The following is a 12,843-nucleotide window of genomic DNA, read 5'->3' as shown; positions in this document are numbered from 1 at the left end:
AACTGTTCCCTGACCCTGTCAAGGACCTCCCCTAGTCTCCTGACTTTATTGGGTACAACATCTAGATGTCCACTGGTCTTGGATCCCCTGTGTCCTGGAGGAGTGTTTGCTATGTAACTGTAGTACCAGCTAGAGCAACAAGCAAATGACTCCAACCAACCAAAGCACTTCACACACACTGCCTCCAGTGAGAATTGCCCTAGAGCTCAGGAAGGGAGCACCTTCCAATATGGTACTTCCTCAGGTCTTTCTCTCAACTCTACATTGTCCTGTTTAAACTATTACATGGTTTTGGATGGGATTCTATTGGGTCCAGATTGACACATATCTACAAAGTATCCACAGGAAGCATTGTACTGAATGATCAAACATGAAAGTTTTCCTTTTGAGAACATGAATAAAGCAAGAATGTCTGTCATTTCCACTTTTGTCTAAACTGCACTGGATCTCCTAGCTATATAATAAGGCAAGAAAATTTAAAAGCAAAAGGTAGGTAGAAAGGAAAATTTCATTATTTAGAGATTTAAAAATCTGTCTCCAATTGTAGCTACTAAGATGACCACAATATCAAAAAATTTCAGAGCAAGCTATTCAGTATTTAATTAAGTATAATTAACAAGGTTACTAGATGCAAAGTCAACATATAAAAGTTAATTTTGTATCAAAAATAAGTGGTTAGGGCTGGAGAGATGGCTTAGTGGTTAAGCGCTTGCCTGTGAAGCCTAAGGACCCTGGTTCGAGGCTCGGTTCTCCAGGTCCCACGTTAGCCAGATGCACAAGGGGGTGCACGCGTCTGGAGTTCGTTTGCAGAGGCTAGAAGCCCTGGCGCGCCCATTCTCTCTCTCTCTCCCTCTATGTGTCTTTCTCTGTGTATCTGTCTCTCTCAAATAAATAAATAAATAAATAAAAATTAAAAAAAAATAAGTGGTTAAATCTTGCTGTGCCCCCTATCCAATGACATTAAAGATCTTTAGGGAAAAAAAGTGGTTAAAAAAGAAACATTAAAATATGATTTATAATATGTACAAGAAATACAGATGTTATTGAAAATTGAAGAAACCATTCCTTTAACAAAAAGATATTCTGGGCTGGAGAGATGGTTTAGTGGTTAAGGTACTTGCCAGTGAGGCCAAAGGACCCAGGTTTGATCCCCCAGTACTCACATAAGCCAGATACACAAGGTGGTGCATGTGTTCATTTGCAGCAGCTAGTGGTCCTAGCATACCCCTCCTCTCTCTCTCTCTCTCTCTCTCTCTCTCTCTCTCTCTAATAAATAAATATAATAAAAAGATATTCCTATCCATGAAATCATACACTTGATGTTCTATCATTTAGTCTCATATAGCCCAGGCTGGCCATGTACTTGTTATGTAGCCAAGGCTGATCTTGAATTTTAGATCCTCCACCCAAATTCTGGGATTGCAGGCTTGATTCACAATCCTGGATTTTAAATTTTTTATTTGATTTATATATTTTTGGCATTTTGAGACAAGGTCTTGTGTCGACTTGATAGCATACACACATTTTTCTCCCAACATTGATGTCTAAACAATTGCAATCAAAAGTAGGCTTTTTTGTTGTTGTTGTTAGACAGGAACCAGCATACATTTTACAAGTTGATATAGAAATGAAAAGATTGACAAGAAGCTAAGATACCTATAAGAATAAAAGGAAGACTTGCTCAGCCAGCATCAGGCAGGCCTTATGGAGAAGTGGGATGGCATTATAGAGAGTGCTGGCATGAGGCTGGAGGCCGGAGACCCCAAGCCAGAGTCGTGGTCTACACACAGCAAACAGCATGGCTAGGAAGGCTGACCCATGATAGAGTTAGTAAGCTGTGGGCCAGGGAAGATAACTCACTGGGTAAAGTGCTTGCTGGGCAAGCATGAGAGCCTGAGTTAAGGTCCCCAGCAAAAGCCAGGTGTGGTGATATGCACCTTTAATCCTTGTACTGGAGAGGTAGAAAAAGGGGTTCCCCACAATCTGCTGGCTAGCCAAATCAGTGAGCTCTGGGCTCAGTGAAATAATCTGCCTCAAAAAAAATAAGGTGGAGTGCTAGAGAGATGACTCAGAGGGTAAAAAGTTCATCACTCAAGCTAGAGTCCTTGAGTTCAATCCTCAGACTCCACATAAAAACTTGGAAGCCAGGGAAGGCTGATACTGACAGTGAGATGTGCAACTGACACAGAACTTCAGGCTCAGAAGTCCATGACAAGCCCAGCAAATAACCACAGAGCAAGAATCTGGAATAAGAAACCACTTCAAATGAGGTGAACAGGGGAGAAGCTTCTGAAAACTGTCCTCTAACTTCAACACACATGCAGTGACATGAGTGTACCCACATAAACATATGCATAAGCACACAAACACAAATAATAATAATAAACATAACAGCAATTGAGAAGACACCAACCATTGAACTCTTGCCAACATACATGTGCATATACATGCCCCACACACATGCCCACCCCCCCCACACATATGAATACACATGTACAGTAAACACATAAACACATGCAAAAAACAAAGTTTCAGAGAAATTGACTATTGTGATGGTTAAACTTGCTACCAATTTGACTAGACTGAAGTTGGGAGTGATGGTTCATGCCTATAATGCTAGCATTTGGGAGGTGGAGGCAGGGGGATCTGGAGCTTGAGGTCATCCTCCACTACATTGTGAGTTACAGACCCTATCTCAAAATAAGGAAGGAAAAAAGTAAACAAAAATAAAAAATAAAAAGCATGGGATGCAGAGATGGCTTAGTAGTTAAGGCACTTGCCTGCAAATCCTAAGGACCAGAGTTTGATTCCCCATTACCCATTCTAAGCCAGATGCACAAGGTAGAGCATGTGTCTGGAGTTTGTTTGTGGCTGGAGATCCTGGTGTGCCAATTCTCTCTCTCTCTCTTTCTCTCTCTCTCTCTCTCCCCTACCCCTTTCTCTCTCTCTCTCTCTCTCTCTCTCTCTCTCTCTCTCTCATAAATAAATAAATAAAATATTTTTTAAATATAAATAAATAAATAAACCCTTGACTAGATAGGTGCACTCCTAGAAAACTGTTAAAGCATACTTCTAAGTATCTATGAGGATTTTTCCAGAAATGACTGGCATGTGGGTCAGTGAACTGAGTGGGGAAAGCCTTAAATGTGTGTGGATTGTCCAGTTTGGCTGGGGATCCAGATAGATAAAAATCAGAAGATAGGACAGGGAAAGCTCACAACTGCACAAAGGGCTCTGGAGATGTTATTAAAGATATTTTAATATAGATTTAAGCATGAGGCTTAAGGGAAAAAGAGAAGTATTCAGAGAGAAAAACATACTCAAGTGTGGGTATGGTCTTCTTTTTCTCCCCCTAACTTTTTATTTCTTTTAACTTAACATTTAAAAATAATTACTATGAGGGCTGGAGAAATGGTTCAGTGGTTTAAACACTTGCCTGCAAAATCTAATAAACTGGGTTCAATTCCCCAGTACCCATGTAAATGCACAAGGCGATGCATGGATCTGGAGTTCATCTGTAGTGGCTAGAGGCCCTGGCATACCCACTATTTCTCTTTCTCTCTCTCCTTGAAAATAAATAGTTTTAAAAATATTAAAAAATAATAATTAGTGTAAAACAAATGACTATAGACATCTAACAAACCACACAGTTCACTGTCTATGGTGATACATACGTACAACCCTAGTATTAGGGAACTAGAGGAAAGAGGATCAGGATTTTGAGGACATCATTAACTACATTGTGAGTTTGAGGTCAGCCTGGACTATGTAAGACCCAATCTCAAAAAAAAGAAAGAAAAGTAAAAGGCAAACAGAACAAAATAAAGCCCCACACAATCAATGAGTTACTATGAAGTTGTCCTTCACATGAAAACCACCTGGGTCAAAACTAGAATGCAGTCACCAACCCCAAAGTCCTCTTCAAGTCTCCTCTTATCACTCTCACCTTGTTTTGTCCCACAGTAACCAGTATCCAAAGCCATTGGAAATAACCTCATTGCTTCTGTTTGTAGTTTTACCATTCAATTAAACACTATAACTTAGTTAACTTATGGCAGTTAAAGTGCTTACCTGTGAAGCCTAAGGACCTAGGTTGGATTCCCCAGTACCCACATAAGCCAGATGGCACATACTTCTGGAATTCATTTGCAGTAGCTGAAAGAGATGGCATGCCCATTCTCTCTCTCTCTTTATTTAACTAAATAAATAAATACTTTTTTAAAAAAGTCTCCAGGGCTGGAAAGATGGCGTAGCAGTTAAGCGCTTGCCTATGAAGCCAAAGGACCCTGGTTGGAGGTTCGGTTCCCCAGGTCCCACAAGGGGGACCAAATGCACAAGGGGGCGCACATGTCTGGAGTTCGTTTGCAGAGGCTGGAAGCCCCAGCGCGCCCATTCTCTCTCTCTCCCCTATCTGTCTTTCTCTCTGTGTCTGTCGCTCTCAAATAAATAAATAAAAATTTTTTTAAAAATCTCCAAATCTGCTTCAACAAACAACATGAATTTCAGATCAGCTTGGGTTAGAGTGAGACCCTACCTTGAAAACCCAAAAATGAAAAGAAAAGAAAGGCAAAGAGAAAGGAAGAAAGAAAGAAAGAAAGAAAGAAAGAAAGAAAGAAAGAAAGAAAGAAAGAAAGAAAGGAGAAAAAGAAATAATTACCAAGCAGCACTGAGGAGCCAGCAGCAGGCAGACCACATTAAGTTTTAGTGAGCACTAGCAACTAAATTAGTGGCTTTTCTTACAATGTGCAGGAGCCTGGGAAAATGAGTGAGCAAGAGGGGGATTGTTCGGTGAGCACACTGGGAGGCTGGGGGCTGGAGACTAGCACACATCTGATATTGCAAGGCAGACATTGCAACTGGAATAAATCACATCAGGGTCAAATATTGGGGAATAGAAAGGGGTCTAGAGCCATAGGACCTGGAAGTGCCAGATCTCATCTGATCTTGGAAGCTAAGCAGGGTCATACCTGGTTAGTACTAGGATGGGAGAACAGAAAAGACTGAAAGACCAGAAATCACAGTGCAGGTGGTGAGTTCATGGATGTCAGAGTTGAGGCGAAGCGCAAGGTAGACACATACAGAGAGCTTTGGGAGTATGAGTCAAATACAGGCAACAGTGTCATGTGCTCAGATTTAAGGATCTCCAGGCTTTTATTCTCTTGTTCTGTCAGTCAAGTACTTACGGCACATCAGGAGCTATTCCAGGTAGATGGTACAGGAGGTGTGTGGCTTAGCTCCTGGGTTGGGTGTGTAGCTCTGTGCACCGACCTAGCATGCAGGAAGTTTTGGGTTCCATTCCCAACACTGAAAAAAAAAAAAAGACATAGTTCTTATTGAAACAACCTTCAATAAAACACCCTCCTGAGTATTTAAGGAATGATTCAGGATTCCTGCTGGACAAGGACTAAAGCCTGGACTCCTCCCCTGCAGCGCACAAGCTCCTCCCCATGTGGCCTTTCTGGTGGCATTTACCATAGGTCCCCCTCTTCTTTGAACAGGTCATGTTCACTGATCCCACGAGAACACGGTGGTTCAGTTCTATGTGTTTTCCATCTAATCACATCTTTGATCACAATGATCAAAGCTGATAGGTTTGTCCCCCTCAGCTGAGGCCCGGAGAGGTTAGGTAATTTCCTCATGATCTTAGTGCTGGGAGTCTGGCACCACTGCACATTCTAAATCTAATTGGTCCGTAGCCATCTATGCTCTGCCTTCTGACAAGTGGAGCCCTTTCATTTTATTTCAGTGGCTTCATACTGGTCTGTTGTTGGTTTCTAAGAAGAGCTCAAAGGGATGACTGCAGTTCCCGATAGCCTGGGTCAGGAGTCATGAAAGCAGGTCTCTGGACCACTTTGTCTCACCTTCTCTTTCCATGCATCCACCTAGCCTTCCACTTTTCTGCCATGCATGTATCTGGGGTGGTCCAGAGAGACAGAGAGCAGATGCTGGTACCATATTCTTTGACTGCCTGAACTATGAGCCAAGATGTCTTTTTCCTTTATAAAATACCCTGTCTCAGGTATTCTGTTGTAATTATAGAAGACAGACTAAGTCATTAAAGTTGGAAGAAAAGATTGCTGTAGCCTGAGATAGCCCAGGAAAGGCTCTTGACTCAAGAGTAGAAGAAATCTTGCATAACTAAGGAAGACCAATGACAGGGAGGGTGGCTAAGGTAGAGCAGAGGGTGCTGACATGCCTGATACTCCAGAGCACAGGGTGTCTCCAGGGCTGGTCATTAAACCAGAGCAAGCCTCAGGGAAGGCGACCAAATCAAGAGGCCAGAACACCAAACTCCCAACCCAAAGACCTCCCCCAGGAATGCTCAAAAGGTTCTGTTGCTTAAGTAAATCCAGAAAACCTGAGTACTTCTGGAGGGGAAAAGACATTCCAATTTAACCAGATTTAGAATTATTGGATAATATGGTCCCTAATTAACTGCAGGATTGGAACTGCTCTGAATTAGGTCCCGTTTATATAAATCAGTGTGAGCACAGAGCTCTTTTTACTGTGTTTTCCTCACTAGGCCATCTGAATCATTGCCATGGAACCCATTCCAGTCACAGATCCCAGCCAGTGCCCTGAGATACTACCAGCCAATGGCCACTCACCCAGAGCCTCTCAGCCCTCATGCAAACAGTCCTGCTCTGGGCCGGCTCGCTTCCAAAACGAAAGGGATGTAAAAATACTATTTTCAACTGGTGTGATAAAAAGAAAATCTCCTTTGCTCAGAAGATCACACATTCCTTGAGGCATAGGAGAGAAGCCCTTTACCTGTTCCCTCAGCAGCCATCACTAACAGAAAAATCAATTATAGGTGGGAAGATCACAGAATGAGAATGCCCTTCTGTTTACTTCTGTGAGTTTGCCTTGGATTCTGCAGAAATAAAAATGAATCAGTATTTCAGCAACAATTCTCCATCTACAAATGACCATTAATAACCTCCATTGTATTTAGACTCATTTCGCAGATGAGAAAGCACTGCTCCATGACCTTCACTAATTGATAAGTTCCCAAGTGATGACATCAGGCCCAACCAAATCTAGGACTGCACTGTCCAACTCTGCTTCAGTCATTTTAAGATAATTAAAGCCCCCAGGTCCCTAATCTACTTCATAACAAATCCACTACAATGTCAGCATCCCACAGAACATATACATTTTATCATATAGTATCTGTAGTTCCAAATTGAAGTTTTGTTACAATTATTTTTCTCAGGATTCAAATAGGTGTTATTTTTTGTAACCATATAAAACTTCAGTCAACTGGTAGCTGACTCACCACTATCAGGTTACATTTCACACACTGGTAATCAAATATTTACTTCCATATTAATGTTTTATTTTCATGTTTAGAAGCTAACACATGTTGGTTTTTTTTTCCATATCTGAAATACTGTCATGGGTCTTTGAAAGGTCATGAGCCCTAAGAACTGAGATCAGAGTACCTAATAGCAAGAAATATCTCAGTCCCCAGGTCCCCTACATAGGGCTAGAATTACAGAAGGCAAGTGGAAGGGCTGTCGCTGACTAGCACATCTCTGGCCTTCTGACCCCAAGGTTTCCATCCATGGATCTTCTTTGGAACAATTTGCAGGCTGCATTGTGGAACAGGACAGACACTTATGCTATTACAACATTAATCTACACAAACAATTCAGCATTTTGCAAAACTTCAAAGATGACCAGAGGAAGAGGTCTGCTATCTGATGTACCCTCCCCTATACCAATTTCAGGAGCTGGCACTGAGGATTCAAGGATGCTTGGGTTTAATATTGCTTTATTTATTTTTATTTATTTATTTGAGAGTGACAGACAGAGAGAGAAAGAGGCAGATAAATAGAGAATGGGCTCACCAGGGCCTCTAGCCACACTGCAAATGAACTCCAGATGCATGCACCACCTAACTGACCCCATACCCAGAGACAGTTGGGGTTGGAGAACTCAGATAGCAGAAGGGAACCCTTCCTTATGTTGCCATGGGAACATTCAGAATCCTTTCATCAAGCTCAGGATGAAGGCTGTTTCTCCTAGATCTCCTTGTGTATGCTACAATTCTGCCTAGTTTGTGTACAGTACATTTTAAATGTACTGGCCAGGGAAACTGAGCTAATGGAAGCATACCATTTCAAATCCTTTGGGAAAGAAAAGGGGAAGGAAGACAGAAGGGAGGGAAGGAATCATAGCCTAAATTCAATCTTTGTATATTGTATTTTTGTGTTCTGTGGAATTTTGTTAAATTAGGACACATTGCTCTAGTTTTTGCCCAAACATACTGTATTGGGCCTTGGAATTCAGAAAGAAAAGCAAGCTGCTGTTTACATCATGCTACTCTCCTTCAGTAATTGAGATAAATTTGAAGATATGGAGAAACCTGGGATTTGGGTAAAGCTCTCCACTCATCTAGTCCTCTAGTTGCCATGGAGAGTAACAGTCTTAAAGATCTTTAAATGCAGCTGGAAGCTGTCTTTTTGAGTGAAAAAGAATACTAAAGAGGGCGAGTGTCTTCCCAGCTCTAAATGGCAAATAACCTGACGAAAATGCACAGAACCTTGTTCCTATTCTGAAAGGGATAAATTCATGGGAGGAAGAATGAGATAGGAAGTGTGCCCTTCAGAACTTTCCAGAGCCTCCCTGTCATCTCAGGATCACATGTTTGATTCTCACAGTTATAGGAGGTCTTTTTTTTTTTTTTAAGATTTTTATTTATTTATTTGATTGAGAGTGAGAGAGAGAGAAAGAGGCAGATAGAGAGTGAGAGAGAGAATGGGCGTGCCAGGGCTTCCAGCCACTGCAAAGGAACTCCAGACGCGTGTGCCCCCTTGTGCATCTGGCTAACGTGGGACCTGGGGAACCGAGCCTCGAACCGGGGTCCTTAGGCTTCACAGGCAAGCGCTTAACCGCTATGCCATCTCTCCAGCTCAGGAGGTCGTTTTTTGCCAAGTTCATTAGGCTTCATTTAGGAAATATTTTGTTTACTCACACACATGTCTGGAGCTCCCAAGAAGGTTTACCTCACTCCCACCTTTCCCACTGTGTACAAATGACTTCCTTTCCCCTGTTTGTCATCTTCTTTATCTCTCTGTGCCTCACATTCCTCTTTGAATCCATTGGCCCCCAGGGAGCATTCTGTGCCTATGCAACTGTAGGAAGGAGAGAACTGGCTGAAACCAGAACTTTTATTCATCACCTATGAGCCACTTTACATGGATTACATTTGGTCTTTCAGTCACTTCCCACTTTACAGGGCAAAGAACTGTTTTAGGAAGCTAAAATAACTTGGTCTCATGGTTGGCAAGTGACACAATTGGGGTTTAACCCAGGCTAATTCTAGGATCTCAACTCATATTGTCTCTCCATCTTGCCATTCATTTATTCATTCCTCCAGTAGTTATAAAGTCTTCATGATGCCAGGCATTGCTAAGCCTATAGCAAAGATCCAGGCCAAAGAAGTTTCCATTCACATGATGAATCTTTGATTCTCTTATGGGCAAAAGAGCAAGAAATGTGCCAATATACGAAATAACCACTAAAAGTAACTAGAGCTTTAGATAAATCAGGTCAAGGAGTGAGGCAAAACAGTGGTCCTAAGCTTGAGTGTACATGACATCAGCTGAGAGGCCACAGAATCATGTAGGACTGCTGTTGGCGGCCCTGGCTGTTGGTATGGACTGGGTGTAGGAATGTGCTGCTGGTCTGGGGGCTGCACTTGAAGACTTGCCTGAATCAAGTCAGGATGGAACAGGACTGAGGAATGAGAGAGTCATTTTAAGGATGTTTGGCATCTGTGGTGGTTTGAAAATAAAATGTGTCCCATGCCCCATGTGTTTGTAATTAATCCCTATCTGGTGGAACCTTTGAGAAGCAGAGCTTTACTGGAGGCGGTATGTCACAGGGATGGTTGGGGGAGAAGATCTTTGAAGTTTATTAGTTTAGCCCTGTGAGTGGAGCAAAAAACTCACTCTTGCTGCTTCCTCCCTGCTGAAGTAACAAGATATGATGAGGCCTGGTATGGTTTCTTTGCCATAATAAAACTTCCCCTCAAAACTGTAAGCCAATATAATCGTTACCTTCTATAAGCTGCTCTGGTCAGGTATTTTGTCCCAGCAATGAGAAAGTAACTGCTATAGCATCTATACTGAAACATGGATGATGAAAATAAGCACAAGATGACAATATAAGAGAAAAGAGTCCAAGCAAAGATAGAGCAAGTGCCATGTCCCCAAGTCAGCATGAGCTCAAAGATCTACCGAGGTGAATGAAGAAACAGAAGGGACAGAGAAGGACCAGCTGAGACCTAACATGGTTCTGGTCTTTCTGCTCCTCTTGCCCCTCTGAGCAGTGTTGTTTCACCATGAAAACTAGAATGTCTTTAAACAACAAAAGAGTGGCAGGCAGTTGACTTTTAAACTATAGATATAGTGCTGCGGAGATAGTTCAGGGGATGAAGCGCTTGTCGGGCCAGCGTGAGTACCTGAGTTTAGAGCCCCAGCACCCACATAAAAGGCACCCTGAAATGCATTTGTAATCCCAGCCACACTTACAAATGAGAAGGGAGGCAGAGACAGGAGAATCTTCTGGAAGATCAAGGGCCAGCTAGCCTGGTAGGAGCAGCAATGAGGAACATGAGACCCAGCCTCAAAGGAAGTAGGTGAGAACCAAAACCCAAAAGTCACCCCTTGGCCTCCCCATGTATGCCAAAGCACACATGCTCCCACCCATCCTCAGACATATGCACATATATGTAAAGCATACACACCAAAACAGAAAGAAAAAATACATACCTATAGTTGCATTATAATGCAAGATATTTCTTCACTGAGAAAAATACCTGAGAAGAACAACTTAGCGTCAGTCCAAGGTCAATTGGACATGTGGTTTTGGCCTGAGGTGAGTCAGATCAATATGGCAGAAGAAGCATGTGGCAAAGAGGATTCAATTCATGACGTTCAGGAAGCAGAGAAGACAAAGGAAGGAGAAGGGGACGTGACATATTTCTAAGGCATTCCTTCAGGGACCTGCTTCCCCTTACTTTTCACCCTCTCCCAACAAATATAATTATCATATCAGAAATCCATGAAGAGATTTAGAATAAAAATAAAACACTCTCTTGTGTTGAATATAATAAATGTCAGTGTTGTATAACATTCAATTATATATATTTTTCTGGGTAATTTTCCAAAGTTCAAAGCATTATTCAAGGTCAAAGACAGGATCCATGCCCTTTCTTTCCTTATTTTCCACCTTGGCACTTGTCAAATATGACCATACCTAGAACTGAACTCACTTGGCAAAGCTACCTAGAGAGGGACTCTCATTAAGGAAAAATGGTCTGGCCTTGCCAGAGCCCCTGAAGGACACACATACCAAACTGAGAAAGGATGAGGTCCAGGCTTCCATTGGCTTCTCAGCCCAGGCAAGCTTGACCTACTTATGACAATGGTTCCTCACTTCTCTCAGCCAACATACCTGAGGAGTTCCTGGAGAAAGACATTCATTATCCTGCTTTATTTTTATCCATTCTGATGAGGAAATGATATCCTACTGGATGAAGATAGCTCATTTATCCTATTTCAAAGAGAAATGGAATCTATCAAGTGTTCTAAATTTTCTAAAAGTTGCACAATTGATAGTTGACTACAGCATCCATTATTGTTGTTGTTGTTGTTGTTGTTGTTGAATGTTATGGGCTGAAATGATCTCTCTAACATTTGTATGTTGAAATTCTAACCTAATCCTAACCTTAGAATGTGACTAGATTTGTAAGTGGGGTTTTTAAAGAGATAATTAAGGTACATTGAGGTCATTAGAGCATATCCAAAGCTGTAATGATGACTAGTGTTGATATATGAAAATATTGGGACAATGGCACACACAGGGGGAAGTTTGTGGGGAAATAAAGCAAGGTAGGCATCCATAAGTGAGATAGAGGCTCAAGAGAAACTAACTGTGCTGATAGCTTGCTCTGACTTCCAGTCCAGGACTGATAAAATAAAGTTTTGTGATTAAAACCATCCATTCTCTAGTATTTTGTGAATAGTCTTAACAAACTAATTCAGTGACATTTGTATCTCATATTCTTTTTTATTTTTGACAATTTCATACATGTATACAATGCATTTTGATCCGTCCACTTACCTTCTCATTTCTACTTTTTCTCCCACTAAAACCCATTAGATCCCCATCCTACTTCCATGCCTTTATTTATTTATTTATTTATTTATTGGTAGTGGTCAAGTTAAGCAAGATTTAATTTAGGAAAGAAAGTAAGCAGAAAGTTGGGAGGGGGCCCAAACAGTTAATCCCTCCCTTTTGTTTTTGACTTAAATCAGGATCACTTGCATGCTCATGGTTGGGAAGGTATTTACTAAAAATATATTTTTGTTCATACAAAAATTTTAGACACATTTTATTTCCTAATTCTAGAATTTTTTTTTTCTTTTATAAAATAAAGAAAACCACCTCTTTCCTCTGAGTCCATCGGGTGATCAGTGTCTTTCTACACAGCACATTTGGTGTGCCTCTTGTGGCTGTGACAGAATACCTGACAGAAGCAACTTAAAGAAAGAGGTTTATTTTGGCTCATGATTTAAGGGTACAACCCATCATGGTGTAGCAAACATGACAGAGACTCGATCCAAGGTGGCTAGAGCATGAAGCAACTGTTTGTGACATGGCATAGACCAGGAAGCAGAGCCAGACCAGAAGAAAGGCTAGCCTACCAACTCTCAAGGCCTGTAACTATAACCTATAACCTGTAACTATAAGCCAGCTACACTCAATGTCCAAAAGTTTTCACAATCTCCCAAAATAACACCATCAGAGGGCACCAAGTATTCAAACGCA

The 12,843-nt window shown here is 41.5% G+C and overlaps 1 protein-coding gene across 1 annotated transcript in view; it reads right to left on the bottom strand.

The window, feature by feature from the left end:
* LOC123460178 (ubiquitin-fold modifier 1-like) overlaps nt 1-6,877 on the bottom strand; it is a 38,286-nt gene extending 31,409 nt beyond the window's left edge. The window contains exons 1-2 of the mRNA XM_045148081.1: nt 6,772-6,877; nt 5,184-5,304 (exon numbers count right to left, since the gene is read on the bottom strand). The gene's annotated coding sequence lies outside the window, so the exon portion shown is untranslated. The remainder of the gene's footprint in view (nt 1-5,183; nt 5,305-6,771) is intronic.
* Between the last annotated feature and the right edge of the window lie 5,966 nt (nt 6,878-12,843).

This window comes from Jaculus jaculus, chromosome 4, assembly GCF_020740685.1.
Source record: "Jaculus jaculus isolate mJacJac1 chromosome 4, mJacJac1.mat.Y.cur, whole genome shotgun sequence".
NCBI lineage: Eukaryota > Metazoa > Chordata > Mammalia > Rodentia > Dipodidae > Jaculus > Jaculus jaculus.
The sequence above is the reverse complement of the archived record's forward strand: the minus strand, read 5'-3'. Positions and strand labels throughout refer to the sequence as shown.